Source organism: Miscanthus floridulus, chromosome 2 (genome assembly GCF_019320115.1).
Source record: "Miscanthus floridulus cultivar M001 chromosome 2, ASM1932011v1, whole genome shotgun sequence".
Lineage (NCBI taxonomy): Eukaryota > Viridiplantae > Streptophyta > Magnoliopsida > Poales > Poaceae > Miscanthus > Miscanthus floridulus.
Window position 1 is genome coordinate 60549761 of NC_089581.1, and position 19305 is coordinate 60569065.

The window sequence follows — 19305 nt, forward strand, 5'->3', positions numbered from 1 at the left end:
CCGGACTATATAAGGCGGGCAGGGACCCCTCCAAACTCAGGCAATCTTTCTATATGAAACCTGCGCCCAAACCGCGACCAGATAGCGTGCCACGTCACCGGCTTTTCGCGACCGTTCGATCGGGCGCGCGGACGGGTCAGATCGGGCGATCCGCGGTCATTTTACGAAAAACCCCTTCAACTTTTCGGAAATCAACCCGTCTTCAGAGGCCTTCTCAGAATATTTTGCAAAAAACTGTCTCAGATTATTTCGAAATCAACCCCGCATCCCTCTTCCCTCTCCTGTCGATAACCCTATCGTGCAAACTCCCACAGCCCCGCAGCCGCCTCTCTCCCGCAGCCCTATCGCGTGCGCCGCCGTCTCTCCCGCCCTCGACTCTCCAGCAGCCAGTGTAGCGATTCGCGAGCAAGACGCAGGTAAGAGATGCTCCTTGCACTGATTCGTTTTGCCCGACATCGGGTTGGGTTGGCGTACTTTGTTTCTCATGGCGCTGATTTGGTTAGGTCAAGAGGTGAGGATGGTGTAGACAACGCAGGAGGAGGCTGCGTCGGCGTAGGGCGCAGGAGGAGGCAGCAGCCGCAGCGGCTTCGTCGTCGGCCGAGTTGGGACCTCGGGCTGGAGATCCAAGTCCCCTTCGAGCAAAGACCCTAGGCTCCTTCTTCCTCCGGCTCGGCGGCCTGTGCCTGGTGATATTCACTGTACCCGCAGCTCCAATTGCAGCTGCAAACTTCAATCCCGGAAAGGTGCGCCAAAATATCCCATCTTAAACTCTCTGATAAAACGTAAAACTGTAGTTCAGTATGGGTAAATGAAACTCCAGACCTGAATCAGAGAATACACGCAGTTGATTTCTTATGTCTGAATGTGTTTGAGTTAAAGGTGGAAAATGCTGCTTAATTTGTTTGCAACTTTATGGGTTTTGAGTTGTAAAATTCAACTCAGCATGCTTGATTTTGCATTGGCAGAAATATTAGTGGACAATTGATACATAGATCATCTGATATGCTTTGTGAATGACTAGCTATGCACGAGATTACCTATTCATGTTGGGGTTTAATATGTTCTTCATCCATTCCTGTCTTAGTATATATCATACTATTCTCAATTACGACAATTGAAGCATCCCATTTAACTTAGTATGTGTTCTATCATACTATTCCTGTCTTAGATCCACGACTGCTCCTCAGTGCGGAGCCTGTTCATCCAAAACTATGAGGCAGCACTATCATATGAACATGCTATAACTCAAAATCCTTAGATAGTTCAGAATTCAGAGCATTACACAAAAGATGACATCCTCGCCGTTCTCTCATGTGTAGTTTCAGTTTTGATGTACTGCCTTTCCTACTGCTTTCTTAGTCTGAAAATACTTGCTCTGCTAATTGCAAGTCAAGTTTGTTAATTACTGTACAAACACGACATTATTTGTCTCACAGGAATAATACATCATCTTTTGGGGCTGCTAGTACAATGTTGAAGTGCATTGGGAATCTTGTGAATCTTGTAAGGCCATTCGACATTCTTAGCATGGTCTTTCAGTGCCTCACATTCTAATTAATGATAGGAAACGGTACTGTTGCATTGCTTTTTTTACCAGCAAACTAATACTAGATTTTATAAACATTGATTCTTTCAACAATACCTTGTTTCTATTTTAATTTCGTATCTGAAATCAGTCGTATAATGTATGACCTATGTCAGTTATTTGGTGCTTCAGTCCCGTTCAAGTGCCTTATTCAACTCTAAGAATTAGTAGTACAGATTTTTCACACCTCACAACAACGTATATATGTGCATGCAAATTTAGGTAGTATAACACAGTTGGATCGAGCAAGGCACAGAGTGATATTTTGAGGAAATATTTGAACTCCTGATAGTGCTACTGCTGTAAATATTAATCATGACTCCATGACAACTTAGCTCAACATCAAAATCCTTATATATTACTAATGTGGGTGATCTCGTAGCTCAACCTTTTGCACTAATAATGGTATAAAAAAACTACACCGGCGAACTCCAAAGAGGCGCGGCAAAGCCGCGCTGAGTTTTCTAGTATCATATGATAGCTAATACAAACCAACAGACCACAGGAGTAGGGTATTACGTTATACTGACGGCCTAAATCTATCTAACTCGTGTGTCTCTGTTGCCTTCTTGTTCTTGATCTCACGCATCTCTGTCGATCAATCTACCTTCATGGTATACCCCTCGAAGGACTGCCGACGATATTCTGTCGACAGATGGTGCGTTAGGTAGGGGATTGCGTGTTGTTTCCTTGTCGAAAAAGATGGCTTTTTTCGCAGGCTCTTCATTCCTCCTGTAGCCTGGCTAGATCTTCATGGTCGGATCGATCTCCTGGATTATCAACGCTAACAGAGTCGGAGAGCTCCTCGAGCCGGCATAGGTTAATTCTGTGTCGATCATCCCCGCACCTGCGACTGCAGATCCGATCTCAGAACCACCTCCGAGGTCACCCTTATCAACAACTTGCCGCCCGCTTCCTCGTTACTAGAGGAGGTAGATCAACAACAATGATCTGATTGTATCCAGCGATCGGGTCGGTCTGAAGCTCGCCGATTACCTCTCCATCGCCGAATCGACTCTGGACACTTTGGTTAATCATCGACCACCCTTCGATCCAAATCTTTTGGAGGCTACTCAGAAAACTCTAGGAGTTGCGGCTCTACCCTTCGGGTTCACCAACGCTGCCGCCGCTTACCAACATGCCCTGAGGGGCAGATTCGCCGACCAGGTGGGAGACATCCTTCCTCTCGCCGACTAGATCGCCGACCAACCTCCGCCGGCCATCAACATGCTCCACGTCAGCTGACGCTCTGGAGCATCCCTCCAGGCCATCCCGGAGGAGCATCCAAACTCTGAGTCCCAAGGCTCTACGGAGACCCTCGTCGAAACCTTCACCGAGCAACTTCCTCTCCCTCATTTCTAGGGTGGTGCGATCTTCAATGTCAGCATCGACAGCCCCCCTCAGAACGATGAGACCAAGGAGGAACGCGCTGCTCGTGAGAACTAAAACATCAACCGCGCACAATGTCGAGCAAACAAGAATGCCCTCGTGATGGCCGAGCAGCAGCTCGACTCACAAGGAAGGCCACTCCAGCGCAACCTCGACGAAGAGTTTCTCCGTGTTGACGGCCACAATGTCTTCAAGACTCCAAGCGCCAATCTAGCAGTGGCCGCCAACGAGCTCACCCACCTCCCGCAGACGCCCGAGCTCGCCAAGGTTGCCACCATGCTTAAAGCGGCGCACTACTAGGTCAATGAGATTCGACAGGATTAGAGACCTTCATACTCCACTACTTTGATTCACCGATCAGTCGCCACAAGAACCGATCGCTGCCAAAGTCGCTTCACCGACCAGCTCCACGACGACAGGCAACCCCTCTAGGGCAGAGCTAGGGGCAACCATGTCGAACATCACCGCCAACATGACTAGGAGGTTGACCAGGACGTCTGGGTGCACCTCAACAATCTCCGAGATGCATGACGATGTATCGATGAACGCCGTTTCAATCGCCATGAGGACAAAGTACACCATCGCCAGGAGTACGAGCAAGAGTACGGCAACCCAGACTCAACCCTCGAGCCAATCACTGGTGGCAATGCTGTAGATGATGGCGTCGACAACCCTGAGGGGCCCTCGACATTCATAAGGGCGCTCCAAACACTTCAATGGCCCCGTGGTTTCAAAATCACTAGGGTCGAGCCATACGAGGGGAGGATGAATCCAACATAGTGGTTACAGGCTTACGCCACTGCTGTTCACGCCATCGGAGGAGACACCAGTGTCATGGAGAACTATCTTCCCATCATGCTAACGCCAACTGTCATGAACTGGTTTACTAGCCTTGCCCCGAAATCCATCGGATCCTGGGATGAGCTGAAAAAAGTCTTCACCGATAACTATATGGCTACGTGTACGTGACCGGGAACCAAGCATGATCTCAACCGCATCAACCAGAAGCCATCCGAGCTCCTCCGCAGCTACATCCAACGCTTTTCCAAGATAAGGAATTCTATTCCAAACATCATGGAAGCCGAGGTCATCACTGCCTTCATCCAAGGACTCCATCACTGCGAGCTTCGCTCTAAGTTCAACCGTAAGCCACCCATAGGGATCGACAAGATGATCCCAACCGCCAACCAGTACGCCGACACCGAGGAAGCCGAGGTGCACTTCAATGAGGATGCGGGCAATCATCGCCCAACACGCCGCTATGATGACCGCTTCGACAACCGCCGCCACAACGACCACCGCCACGATGACCGCAGTTATCATCATGACAGCGGCCATGATCGGCCAGAAGGACCCATGACTAGTCAGAATTGCCGCCGCCAGCCAGACCACAATGTCACTGCCATCAATGAACCTCACGCCAAGCGCAACTACGACGAATAGTACAAGAAGATCCTCGACGACCCATGCCCTCTCCATAAGAATGCCAAGCACAAGATGAAGAACTACCTCAGTTTGGCTAAGGAGTTTTAGGACAAAAAGCTGGACGACATCGTCAACGATGGAGCCGGAGGTCGCCGACCACCTAGGGGCAAGGACAATGCCTTCTAGGACCATGACAAGGTGGTCGCCACCATCTTCGAGGGCCTTGTCTCCACCAAGAGCAGAAGAGAGCGGAAGCTCGCCGCACGGTAGGTGCTCAATGTCACTACGGAGGATGCTGTCGCCAACCCCTACTATTGCCCATGGTTCGAAGTCCCTATCACCTTCAGCAGGGCTGACCAGTGGGCAGACATTCCCTACACAGGGCATTTCCCCCACGTCCTCGATGCAACCGTCCAGAAGGTGCTCTTTAGAAAAGTGCTCATCGATGGTGGGAGCGCTCTGAATCTCCTCTTCGTCGGAGCCCTAAAGGAGCTGGGCCTCGGATTAGCGGATCTCACACCCTTCGACTCCTTTTGGGGTGTGGTACCTGGTAGGGCCTCCAAACCGCTTGGAGAGATCACCCTACCAGTACAGTTCAGCACGGCAAGCAACTACTGCGTCGAGCATATCAACTTCTATGTCGTCGATTTCAACACCGCCTACCACGCCATACTTGGTTGGCCAGCTCTGGCCAAGTTCATGGCTGTATCGCGCTATGTGTATCTGGTGCTGAAAATGCCTTTGCCTATAGGAGTTTTGGCCCTATGGGCCAACCTTTCCATCGCCTACGCCTATGAGACAGAGAGTATCACCCTCGCCGAAGCCACCGACCTCTCCATCCAAATGGCCAGCGTGGTCACCGAAGCCAAGACGTTGTCCGTCGACGACATGAAGATCCTAGAGCTAGAGCCTCCCCGTGCCTCCACCAAGTCCAAGGAAATAATGGAGGTCAGCCTCGGCCTCGATGACCCCTCCAAGACCGTGAAGATTGGGGCTCACCTTGACCCCAAATAGGAAAGCATGCTTATCTCCTTCCTATATGCCAACGCCGATGTGTTTGCTTGGAAACCTGCAGACATGCTGGGGGTACCAAGGGAGAAGATCGAGCACTCCTTGAATGTCTCGCTGACCGCCAAACCGATCAAGCAGAAACTCCGTCGATTCGCGTCAGACAAGAAGGAGGCTATTGGGGTAGAAATAAAATGGCTCTTAGCTACTGGATTGATAAAAGAAGTGTATCATCCTGAGTGGTTAGCAAACCCTATTCTTGTTCAAAAAAAGAATAAAGAATGGAGAATGTGCGTAATGGCTCTTAGCTACTGGATTGATAAAAGAAGTGTATCATCCTGAGTGGTTAGCAAACCCTGTTCTTGTTCAAAAAAAGAATAAAGAATGGAGAATATGCGTTGATTACACTGATCTTAACAAACACTGCCCTAAAGACCCCTTAGGTTTGCCTTGGATAGATGAGGTTGTAGACTCTACCGCCGGATGCGAACTGCTCTCCTTCCTTGACTGTTACTCTGGCTATCACCAGATCTCCCTCAAGGAAGAAGATCAGACCAAGACGTCTTTCTTCCTGCCCTTTGGTGCGTATTGCTATACCACCATGTCCTTCGAACTCAAGAACGCTAGGGTGACTTATCAAAGGGCTATCCAGATGTGCCTCGATCAATAGATTGGCCGCAACGTTGAAGCGTACATCGACGATGTGGTCATCAAGTCCAAAACTGCTGATGATCTTATCGATGGATCTTGAAGAAATGTTCGCCAACCTAAAAAGGTACCGATGGAAGCTGAACCCTTCAAAGTGCATCTTTGGAGTTCCGTCCGGTATACTCCTAGGCTACATTGTTAGCGCACGAGGCATCGAGCCCAATCCTGACAAGGTCTCTGCCATCACCAACATGAAACGACCACCATGCATCAAGGATATAAAGAAGCTTACAGGCTGCATGGATGCCTTAAGCCGCTTCATATCGCGCCTCGGCGAAAAAGGGCTACCTTTCTTCAAACTCATCAAGGCCTCTGAGCGCTTTTCCTGGTCGAAAGAGGCAGACACAGCTTTTGAGCAGCTTAAGTTGTTCCTAACAAAGCCTCTGATCATGGCGGCGCAATGGTCAAATGAAACTCTCCTGATCTATATCGCTACTACTTCTCGTGTCGTCAGCACAGCAATTGTGGTCGAACATGAGGAGGCTGGGCACGCCTATAAGGTGCAACATCCGGTATATTTCATTAGCGAGGTTCTTAACGAGCCCAAGACTCGTTATCCTTAGGTCTAGAAGCTGTTATATGCCGTTCTGATTACATCGCGCAAGCTCATCCACTACTTCAAGTATTACAAGATCATCGTGGTCACCGAGTTCCCTTTGGGGGACATCCTCCACAACAAAGAGGCCAACGGCCATATCATCAAGTGGACTATTGAGCTCGGCACTTACTCCATTGAATTCAGAAGCAGGCCTACAATCAAGTCTTAGGCGCTTGCTGATTTCGTCGCTGAGTGGACCGGGATCCAAGAGTCCATCGCCGCCACCTGCCCTGAGCACTGGGTGATGTACTTTGATGCACCCTTAACATCAACGCGGGCATTCTGTTCATTACGTCGACCAAGGATAAGCTCCGATACGTTCTCTGGATACACTTTCTGGCCTCCAACAACGCCGCCGAATATGAAGCATGTCTCCACAGACTCTGTATAGCCGTTGAGCTCGGCATCAAATGCCTCATGGTATACGGGGACTCCGCACTGGTCATCAACTAGCTTTACAAAGACTGTTCTTGCTCCAATAAGAAGATGGATGCATATTGCGTTGAAATCAGGAAGCTTGAAGGGAAGTTCTATGGTATCGAGTACCACCATGTGGTACGCGATCAAAATTAGCTCGCCGATTACTTGTCCAAGTTGGGCTCCTCTCGCGCCGCGATTCCACCGGGGGTCTTCGTTCAAGATCTTCTAGCACCGTCCATTAAGGAAGAAAAGGAAATTCAGAAAGTTCCCCCTACCGAGCAGCTGGTACTTATGGTACCTTTACCGACCACCGATTGGAGGGAACAATTCATCAAGTACCTATCTAGAGCCGAAGTACCCGCCAATAAGACTGAAACCGAATGCCTAATCCGTCGAAGCAAACACTACGTGCTGGTGGACGGCAACTTGCTGAGGAAAAGTGCCAAGGAAGGGATTCTGCAAAAATGCGTCACCCAAGAAGACGGAGTGAAGTTACTTCTCGAAATTCACTCTGGTTCCTGCGGCAATCACGCGGCATTGAGAACACTGGTCGACAAAGCTTTCCGACCTGGTTTTTATTGGCCCACGGCCATCTCCAATGCAGAAGATCTCGTCCGACGTTGTGAAGGATGCTAATTTTTTGCCAAGCAAATACACATGCTGGCACAACAGCTGCAGACCGTTCCAGCTTCCTGGCCCTATGCATGATGAGGACTGGACATGATTGGCCCTTTTAAGCCAGTGCCAGGTGGCTTCTGGTACATATATGTCGCCATTGATAAGTTCTCCAAGTGGATTGAGTATAAACCGCTCGTCTCAGCTACTACAAAGAAATAAGTCAAGCTCTTCGAAGACATCATCCATAGATTCGGTCTCCCGAACAGCATCATCACCGACCTCGGAACTACATTTATTGGCCATCACTTTTGGGACTTCTATGAAGACCATTGCATCTCTGTCAAATACGTCTTCGTTGCCCATCCTAGAGCCAATGGCCAGGTCGAACGGGCGAATGTCATGATCCTTGATGCCCTCAAAAAGAGACTATATCAGAAAGAAGAAAAGTACCCGGGCAGATGGCTCAAGGGCTACCAGCTATAGTCTAGGGACTATGCACTCACACTAGTCACAGCACCAGTGTGTCTCCATACTTCTTGGTCTATGGCTGAGAAGCCATACTACCAGCGGATATTGCCTTCCGAGCACCTAGGGTGGAAAATTATGATGAAGAGCAAGCCGTAGCTGTTCGAACAGAGGACGTCGATAGGGCTGAGGAAGAATGCCTAATCACTTGCGTCCGCACAGCTAAGTATCTAGAAGGCTTGCAGAGGTACTACAACTACAACAGCAAAGATCATTCATTTGCTGTTGGCGACCTCGTTCTCCGTAGGAAACAAAAAACCGAAGGGATGCATAAGCTTTCCTCCCCCTAGGAAGGACCTTTCATCGTCAAAGACGTTACTCGACCAGGGTCTTATCGCCTATGTGACATAGATGGAATGAATGTTCCCAACTCTGGGTACATTGAGCACCTCATATGTTTCTATCCTTGAAACACCCCAAATATGTACTCTCCACTTTATGATGAATAAAGTTTTGATCTCCTTAATTTGTCTTCTTTTTTTCTCCATTATGGTTTAAATCTCCACTTATGGTCGCCGAGCTCTACGCCACTCCATGACGAACTCCAAATTGAAATCGCCATACCTGCACCAACCATGTTTCTCCAAATCTCCAACATTTTCGCCGAACACGTTTTCTTCGAATCGCCGAATATGTTTTTCTCTGAATCGCTGAACATGTTTTTCTCCAAATCGCCGAACACATTTTTCTCCAAATCGTCAAAGATTTTTCTCAAAATCTTCAAGATCTTTCACCGATCAGCGAGCAGCATACATTCTGTTTTGTTCTCTATGGAAAAGACCCAGTCTCTGATCCCTCCCTACACGTGCCACGGGTGCTGCGCTCTGCGTTATGGGTGGTCGGCTATAGTTCCTTGGTCATGCCTATTCCTCCTACACGCCCACGGGCTCCCGCTTGATGTTATGGACTATAGGCTGGCCAAGGCCGAGAGCATAGCACATAACTTATTGCTCGGACGCCACTTCTACTATGTACATCTCCAAGTTATTTCGACAACCACCGAGCAGCACATTCTGCTCTGTTCTCTATGGAGAAGACCCAGTCTCCAATCCCTCCCTACACATGCCACGGGCTCCGCGCTCTGTGTTATGGGTGGTCAGTTGTGGTTCCTTGGTCACGCCTGTTCCTCCTACACGTGCATGGGCTCCGCGCTCAACGTTATGGACTATGGGCTAGCCGAGGCCATGGGGGTCAGTAGCAAACCAACTGCTTGGACGCTACTTATATTACATATAATTGCGTTATGGTTAAAACCGTGAAGATTTTTTTGCTGAACTACAAGCAAACTGCATACACATGCACCTTATAACATTTATCACATACATAAGTGCTTTTGCGCTATCACACGTTCTAACTACACTGTCTAGAAATTACAGATGATAATCTCCGAGCATATCATCGAGCTTCGCCATCGCCACTCGTCTCACCAAACAGGTCGATGTCGCTGGCCAGCTTTCTCGCCGCATCCTCCACCTCATCCTCTAGCTGCTGGGTCTCTGCCTTGCTCAGTCCTTCAGCGAATCCGCCCCCTATCGCCTGAAGGTCAATGGATGGATAGTGGGACTGGACCACCACAGGGGCATGAGTAATGTCGGTAACAACGGTGTCGCAATTCAAGTTCTTGAAGCTCTCCCATGCCGTCTTGCACCTTTTGATGATGATGTCCGGGCGTGGCGGCCTGCCATCGGTTTGAGGAGCCACCTCTAGGTCGATGCAGTCGAGCAGTGGTTTGACTCCGACAACTATGGCATCAAACTTGTCCCTATGTGTTTAGGCGTCCTACTCCAACACATTGAATTGTGCTTTGACCCTCTGACAGTAGTCTGCAAGCATTACAAAGTTCCGTCAAGAAAGGAAACTACTTCAGCATTAACTCCGACCAGGAAATACTTACCGTTCAACTCCTTGGCCAGTTTATCTGCTCACCCTATCTCTTTCGCCTTCTCCTCTTGGAGTTGTTTGAGGGCTTGGCGCAGCTGGCCGAGCTCCATGTTTTGCTCTACAAGCACAATAGTGATCGCTAAAAATATGGTTGTTCAGCAATACAAAGCATATTCACCGATATACCATACCTGCTTTCTGCTCGGATACACTTCTAAGCTGCTCGAAAGTCTATTCCAGTTGTGTGGAGGCACTCGCTAGCTCCTCAGACTTGCACCGCAGCTGCTCGGATGCAACCGCTAGCTACATGGCCAGGACCCCCTTCTGGTGTTCCAGATCTCGCGCATTGGACTCAGCAAGGTCTCGCTCACGCCGGGCTCTCTGGATGTTTCTCTCCATCAGGTTCATCGCCTCTCTGAGTTTTTCGTTCTCTTCGGTGAGGGGTTCCATCCTCTTTATTAGCTGATGCCACTGCTTGGCAGTTCGAGTTATCCCCTGCAAATATGCAATTATAATGATGAACTTCAATCTCCAACGTCAAAGATGACCACTCCAGATGCAAAACTGACCTCGATTTGTTTCATCACTCTAGTGAGGGCGGTCTTCAATCTCCTCATCTCCCTGGTGGTATCTTCCTCCTCAATAACCGCCACTTCATCACCATGCTTGTGGAGGATTTGGACAGCTTGGGGTCGAGGTTCAGCGCGCTCGATCTCCTCCACCTCATCCTCTTCGCCAAAGCTCGAGGCACCACCGGGGGGCTCCATGGCCGACAGTGGCTCCGACCATGCCCTACGATGCCTCAGGAAGCGTCGTTTGTCCCTCGGGCACCACCGGCTTCACCGCCCTAGACTCCAGCGCATTGCTGGCAACACCAACCTCTGCTCCTAATCACCCAGCGGTTCCCGCTGTTGCCTCGGGCACTGCCACCGATCCATCTGTCGCCAACGCCGCTCGTTCACCATTGCCAAGATCACTAGCAGCAGCTGTTGGCTCCTCCTCTGGCTGCTGAGCTCTCGTGGACTCTAGGACAGTAGCTGTCGGTGTTGCTTCCACTATGGGATCAGCCCTCGGCGGTTTGGTAGTCTAGACTGGTGAGGTCAGACCCTCCACACATTTTGCTCTACATCAGATCAGCTCATCAAGCACCAAAAAAACTAAGAAATGACAACAAAGTAACTCCAAGGAAAGTATACTCACGGTTTGGTCTGCCGGAACAATTTCTTGAACCGATGACGCCTACAAGAGCACCCAGGTGCGGCCATGGGGTCGACTCTCGTACTCTAGGGTGGAGGTCTAGTTTCCTCCACCGTTGGCCTCTATTCGCATGTCTCTCTACGACTCCCTCCGCCTGCTCTGCAGGGACTCCCGTCGTCTATAGCTTGGGGACTCCTGTCGCCTGCTACTCGAGAACTTCTTCACCTCTCCTCGCTTATTCCTCCACGCGAGTGCTGCGCGGAGGTGCTTCAGTGCTCGGCGGAGGAGCCACAAAAGTTTTGTCGTCGTCCGACCACTCGAGGACCGTGGTCCTCCGCTGTCGAGTGGTCTGGTCGCCACCAAGCGAGATGCCGCCTGGTTTGAGGGGACTGGCGACCGCCATCTTCCTCTTCTTTCGGGTCGGCTCATGTGCCGCTGCTATTTTTCCTCGGACTTTCTCCGATACTGGGGGTGAATTTTTTGTCCGACCATCCCTAGACTCTGACGAAGCACTGGCCACATCTTCCTTAGGCTGAGCCGGTGGCAGGGCGTCTACACCCCTCAGCCAATCACCCCTCGGCACGCCATAGAAGTACACTGCTCTTTCCTATGAATGGATCTTTACATAAGTGCATCAGTTCATTGCTCGACAATGCTTTAGGATTAAAAGTGTCGGGAAAAAATAATCGAGATGGTTACCTGAGGAGGTGGATTTGTATAGTTGAAGGCCCTCGTTTGCTTTGGCTAGCTGAACGAGGTGCTGGGAGCGAATAGGTCTGTGGCCCACTCTAGGACAATTCATTTCGTCAGCCATTCCATCCTCTCCCGGGTCCTATCGTCATCACCTCTATAGTCAAAGCCCGGGTGGGCCCTCTCCTTGCAGGGCTGGATTTGGCAAACTATGAAGCTCACCGCCACTAGTTCACCACTAATCTCTATGGCTTCAAGCAGGTTGAGGAGCTCCCTTACTTGTTCCATGTCAGCACTATTCGGTTTCTCCGACCAGCTTTTCTAGTTCTCCGGGATATGGTGGATGTCATATTGGATTGTAGGGTGACTTTGTTTCATGTAAAACCACTTGGAGTTCCACCCTTTCAGAGAAGTGTTTAGCGGTACGTTAATGTACTCGCTGGCCATTCCATCCTAGAGCTGTAGATATACACCGCCGACCACCTTGGATCCACCGCCACCCTTCTTCTTCAACCAGAACTAGGGATGAAAACGGATCGGATACGGATGTATATCACCGATATTACATTTGTTTTCATATTTCTGTCCGGATTCGGATTCGAATACGGATAGTGTCAACTATGTCGGATATGATACGATTGAATATCAACATCATAGATATGCGATTTGAGTATTTAGATACGGATACGATATCGGATGTTGGATATCCGGACTTGAATACGGACAGATCTCAACCCCTTTAAACGGATTCGGTTTCGAATACGGTCGGAAAATATCTGTACCATTTTCATCCCTAACCAGAACAGGTGTCTGAAGAGGTTGAAGTGTGGCAGAACCCCTAGAAATGTCTCATAGAAATGAATAAAGATCAAGATGTGTAATATGGTGTTGGGGTGGAGATTGCACAGACTAATCGCCCAAAACTCGAGCAGATCCTGTAAGAAAGGATGAATAGGGAACCCCAACCCACGCTAGAAATAATCCTTGAAGACTACAACTTCATCCGTGTTAGGCATCGGGAAGGGCTCACCATTGGCTAGCCGCCATCTGGCGATGACGCGGTCAGGAAGCACGCCCACCTGCACCAATCTCTCGAGCTCCACTTCCCCCATGCGTGACAGCACCCACTCTTCATCGCGACTGGCTCTCGCTCCTGCCTTGTTTGGGCTCGCCTTCTTCGGGTTCATAGCTCTCCTCTTTGGCGCCATCTCTCAGATCTGGATGGGGACTAGCATCGGGAGCGTGCGTGGATGCGAATCTAGAAATGTGAGGGCTGGAGATGAAGACAGAATGGCAAAGTGGCAAAGGTATGAACGAGGGATGCGGCGGCGCAGTTATAAAGCACTTTCCCCACCCTTTCGCATTCGAGGGTTTTTGGGAAACCGTTCCCGCGATTTGAGCCCCTCTGAATTCTCTATTGCAACTTGTTGCGCTGTAACATGGGCTTTCACGCAACTGCATCCCACGTCGCTAAGTTATCGCTGTCGATGCTTATCACTCACCGAATAATCGCTGACTTCTTCGCCATTTATTGTGGCTCAGTAACAGCTACTGTACAGCCAATGCTTCGGTTTTTTCGCCACGGTTGGGTTTTTCAGATATCTCCGTAAATGGCTCGGGGACTGGCTGCTAGCTCAGCTGGTCTTTTTACTATTTTTCTATTTCTGACCCTGGCACCACGTGACTGCATCACCTACTATCAGGCTCGGGGACTAAGTGGGCACACTTCACCTTGTGGTGAAGATGTGCTCTTTCATTTCAGGGCTACGATCGAGGGCTAGCTGCCTGCTTGGCTAGTCTTTTATTATCCTTCTACTTTGGACCTTGGCACCACATGACTACGTCATCTACTATCAGGCTCGGGGACTAAGTGGGCACACTTCACCTCATGGTGAATGTGCTTGCTTTATTCTCGAAGACTATGGGCCTCTTAAAGTTGAAGAAGACTACCTCCATTTCTTGTGGTCGGACTCTAAGTGGGCACACTTGGTCCACTATGGAGAAATTTTCGTTTCTGAACTTGAGCTCCTTACACCCTTATGGCAAGCCGTGCTTGGATTATGCTGCTCGGCTATGATTTGTGCTTCTCGATGACAATACACGCTACTTGGCAATTGTACAACTGCTTGGCAACACATCACGATGGTCGAACCATGAGTTCGACTGCTCGGCTTCATTCGTACCTGCTCGGACAAGCTCAAGGCGGTGTTGCACAACAGGTACAAGGTGCTCAGGGACTGGCTATGGGGGGTATGACCCCGGATACCCATGGTAGACCACATGGGCTGCACCCTCAGGGGCGGTCCAGCCCACAAGACGAAGCCCTATGGGGTACGACTCTACTTAGCGCCTTCCGCAAGACATCTAGAGGATATCCTGAAGATACTACGAGATCTGTTAGGATATTTTTGATTCCAAGATTCCTATAATCAGTTATTACTTTTCATTTCTCTCAGATCTAATTGACTTGTAACCTTGCTCCTCGGACTATATAAGGTGGGCAGGGACCCCCTCCAAACTCAGGCAATATCATACGATAGCTAATACAAACCAACAGACCATAGGAGTAGGGTATTATGTCATACTGATGGCCTAAACCTATCTAACTCATGTGTCTCTATTGTCTTCTTGTTCTTGATCTCACGCACCTCTGCCGATCAATCTATCTTCGTGGGATACCCCTCGGAGGACTGCCGACAATATTCTGTCGACAGAGATCGCGTTGGAGATCGAGACTACGCCGGTGAGGGAGGCAGTGCCAGGGATGGAGGGAGTTAGGGAACGTGAACTCAGGTTCTCCAAATCGTAGGTCTTGCCTTGCGTTTCGGCCGTAGTCTATTTTTCATGTATATAAGCGGACGCAAGATGGTCGGGCGCGGACGTGACGCAACCTGTTTGGTGGGATTTTCGCCTTGGAGAATGAGCGGAACCAAACAAGGCCTAAATCATGTTAATCAGATCAGGTTCTGGGAAGATACCTGGTTAGAAGACCAACCGCTAAAAACCCAATACCCAACTTTGTTCAATATTGGTCGTAGGAAACAAGCAAAGGTTGCAGATATATTAAACACGATTTCACTTAATGTTGAGTTTAGAAGGGCTTTAGTAGGAAAAAACTATTGGAATGGAATCACGTAGTAGCAAGAGTAGCTAATATTAACCTGCAACAAGGTAATAATGCTTTGTTTTGCACATTCACAAAGCTATTTCTAAGTGAGAGCGAGAAGCCCGCCGTAGGCCACTTTGGCCGCGGCGTCCACCTCACCGGCGGCCTCCTCTGCCTAGATCTTCTCCTTCCCTTCTCCCCTTCCTCCCCTTCAACCATGGGTGAGCCATCATGGGATGGTGAGCGAGAGTGGGAGTGTGAGAGTGAGTGAATGGGCATTTTGGTGCCGGGTGTGCTCCTCTCACGAAGTGGATACGTGTGGCCTGACTTGTGGGGCTAGAAAAGCTCCACAAGTGACACCTCAATTATGTGCATGAAGTGTTCTAGCGGACAGCACGGGAAAATCCGTCAGAGCTTGACAGTCTGAAATAACTAAAAGTCTATGTAAATGTTCTAGCGAAACATTCCACTGGTGTGGCGGATGATCCGCTGGGACATGCGGTGCCTAAAAATGTGCAGATTCTTTATCACTTAGTTTTATTTTTAAATTTCAAATACAAATGATGCTCATGATGACGATGATTATGAACAAGTCATGGTCGGGTCATGACAGACCCTACTTAATTTTCTCTTATGTCAAACTTCGTAGAAAGTATTGTAGCCCACATATCCCATTTTTAGTAATTATTAGGTGAATTTTGCCGTGGGACATTGAAAAAACGTGTAATTGATCAATTCACACCGCCAACGCCGCAATTTGCTATAGGACATTACAAAATCGAGGCTATTTGCCATAAGACACCACATTCACTATTTTATTCATTTCTCAGTTTTGAAGAGAAGGTAGGAGAAATGTCCAAATTACCCTTCATATGGCTGTTCAGTGATATTTGCCATATCATATCGCTGCCACCGATTCATCGCCGTCCTTCTCCGACCAACAGCGTCAGCGGCGGTGCGACCCTCTCTAGCCTTGCACGAGTGGTGGCATGGCCTCCCAGGCCTTGCGCGGGCGGTGACCATTGGTGAAGCTAGTTCAGATCGAGGAATCAAAGTCGTTTTGTGTGCTTTTGGATTAAATTCTACATGGTAAGCTCGCAAGAGACTAGCCGTTTGATCTCCTCCCAACGCTCCTCTTTCGCTTCTCAGAGCTGAGCTCCTCCCAACACTGCTGCTCTTCAGCTCGTGCAGGTGCAGCTAAGAGCCGAGCTCGTGCATGTGCAGATGAGCAAGGAGCTTGGGAGTTACGGCGGTCGGGATCTTCGGCGCGGCAAGTCGAAATCTCACCGATGGGCGCCGCGGAGCTTGTGCACGTGCAGGCCCGCTGCGGCATCTCGCTTCTCCCTGGCTGCCGGCTGCGCGTGCTTCTCCCTGGGCACCGCCTGCATCGAGGCCAGTTTGCTCTCAGTCTTCTCCTGTGCCCGCCGCTTCATCCTTGGCCGCTACCCACGCAAGGCCGGTGAGGTCACACCACACTCGTGCGAGTCTAGAGAGGGCTGCGCGCCACTCACACTGTTGGTCAAAGAAGGATGGTGAGATCGGCGGCGGCGATTTGTTACGACAAATATCATTAAACAAAGGTCGAAGATGAGGGTAGTTTGATATTTTTCCTCATCTTCTTTATCTCCAAAACAGATAAATGATTAAAATAGTGAGTGCGATGTCTTACGGTAAATAGACGTGATATTGTAATGTCACATAGCAAATTACGGGGTTGGTGGTGTGAGATGGCGAATTACATGTTTTTTCGATGTCCCACAACAAAATTCGCCTAATTATTAAGGGATAAAAAACACAATCATATACTCCCTCCGTTCCAAATAATGATGTTTTAGATTTTTAAGTTTGACTAAATTTATACAAAAGTACTAATGTTTATGATAACAAATAAGTATTACTAGCAAAAATATACATGCATTGCAATGTAGTAGTTATCAGTTTCTAACTTCTGTCTGACTCGTCCTTCACACTCGGTGATGGTGGCCGTGAACTCGTCATATGGTAGACGGGTCACGGGGACAACGACATTGCAGTTGTAGAGGAGGCGGAGTGATGAGGACATGGCACCTTCGGATACGAACAATGATTATAAGGTGCGCTCGTTCCTACATTTGCATAGTGGCTTTGGTTATAATTCACTTGGTTCCACATGTACATGTCACTATTTGATTGTAGGTTCAAATGTGTTTCATAATGGAAGTTCATCAAAGTTGAACTTTTGGTTCGTCGGCAGCCCGACAGTGCCTCATTGGGAAGGCCATAACTCATCCATCCGGAGTGCGATCGAGGTCAATGAGCACTTGATGGAAAGCTTGTTTGATAATCTTTCAAATAGATCTGGTCCCATCTCAATATCACATCGGCAAGGCCTCCAAATCACCAATATATTCTGTCGCTATTTCTGGCGGGAGCTACACTGTCATCATGGGCTTGTTAGACATCCTTGGGACCCAGGCCCAAGTTGGAGCACGCCCCAAGAAGATAGAGAATACCTAAGAGATGGCCTTGGACGTCCTCCTCCTTAGCCACCATCTTAGGAGGCCAGCAAGGACGTCCAAGCCAAGCCAGAGGCCCAGTCCAATCCGAGTTCGAGTCTGCCTCGGCCGTCAGGACCAGCCTGCAATAAAACGGACGCCCAGGACGCATCCAAACTCCGTTTTTGATGATCCACATATGGATGGAAAGCTAATTTGATAAGGAAGCCAATCCAATTAGTTTCACGTAAAAACCTCTTTGGAATCAACGGGAATAGTCAAAACAAGTCAGCATCCAGAATCTGCCAGGGTGCTGCGACACCTACTTTTGGTCTGTTGGACCGTGCATCGTGTTTGGGCCCATTAGGGGGCGCGTCCAGGGTAGGCGATGACCCTAAGACCTTTATAATCATACGCCACCGCCTTCATTAGGTTTTGGGGTTTTGTTTTAGATCAATCTATCATTGAACAGTCGCCGTTATCGGTTTGCAAGACCCCAACTTCGAGTACTTAATCATTCATCTGCAATTGTCACTTTAATTGAGTTGCTTTTTATCTTGTTCTTGCTTGTGTTCTTCGATTCGCAGCAGGGATTAGCCTTTTTGGCAAGTTCAACCGGATTGTGACACGGTTGATAACCAAATGAGACGTGGTGCTAAGGTTGCAGGGTTTGGGTCTTTATGATCTAAAGCCGGATCGGTGTGTTGCTCTCCGAACAAATCATTGTTTATCTTGAACCTGACGGAAAATCAGGATCCCCATCTACATTAAGTGGTAATCAGAGCTAAGGTATACCGTCAGGTTCACTTTTATTCCCTAGTTTGAGTGTTTCGCATTCGTTCCATAGTCCAGTGCCATACTCGTTTTTCCTATCCTATAACCATCCACGCCATAGCCTTTGCATGATTTAGTTTCAGAGTCCGCTTTGTTGAGTTTGTGTCCTAGGTCAAAGTCTTGTTGCTGGTTTAGATTGTGTTCTTTTCTAATTTGTGTTGATACCTCCACCCGCCGCTATTCCGTATCACCATCGGTTTGCATCTTGTGTCCACTAAATCCCTGATTCGAGCCGCTTTCTTAAAACAGTCATAACTTTTACATCCGAACTCTAAACGGGACAAATTTTATATCTACGGAGAACGCCAGAAAATTCTAGATCTATTTCATCCCAGCAAAGTTGGGTTCGCAAAAATTAGATTTGCGAAATTCGATTAGGAAAATTGAGTTTCTGGGCCCACAAGTTTTGGTATGCTTTTTAGAGCACAGTCCTAATTTTTTATAGGCCACATCTTTTATTCAATTGAGCTCAAATTTTTTGTGGTTTATTCTTGTGTGCTCCTTGTTGAGAAAAAAAAATCAAAAGAGCAAAAGCAAGAAAAAAAAGATTGGACAAAAAAAATAAAAGAAAAAATAGTAAAATAGAATAGAAGATATCGAAAAGGAGCACATAAGGAACACTCAATAGCTCTATTGTTTGTGGTACCTTTTACCTTGTTCATATCCGTTGCTACCTTTAATACTTGTTTTCTTTCATCCTTGTTTCCTCTCTTGTTTATCACAACTGGTGATAGGAACACGTATAGGCCAGTAACTAGGACAAGTGCTCTGGACATTTATTCAATATTGCTGTATGTCACTGACTTGTGTGCCACATATATATATTTATTTTTTTCATGCCTCCCAA

General features: G+C 48.5%; 1 long non-coding RNA gene across 2 annotated transcripts; it reads left to right on the top strand.

Moving 5' to 3' along the window:
- The first annotated feature begins 299 nt into the window (after positions 1 to 299).
- LOC136538947 (uncharacterized) lies at positions 300 to 19300 on the top strand. Of its 2 annotated transcripts, XR_010779488.1 has the most exons (4): positions 300 to 416; positions 504 to 743; positions 1437 to 1503; positions 17156 to 19300. It is a non-coding gene; the product is annotated as an uncharacterized lncRNA (long non-coding RNA). The 2 variants fall into 2 exon arrangements; XR_010779489.1 differs by lacking the exon at positions 17156 to 19300 and having other exon boundaries at positions 1437 to 1639.
- Positions 19301 to 19305: the final 5 nt, after the last annotated feature.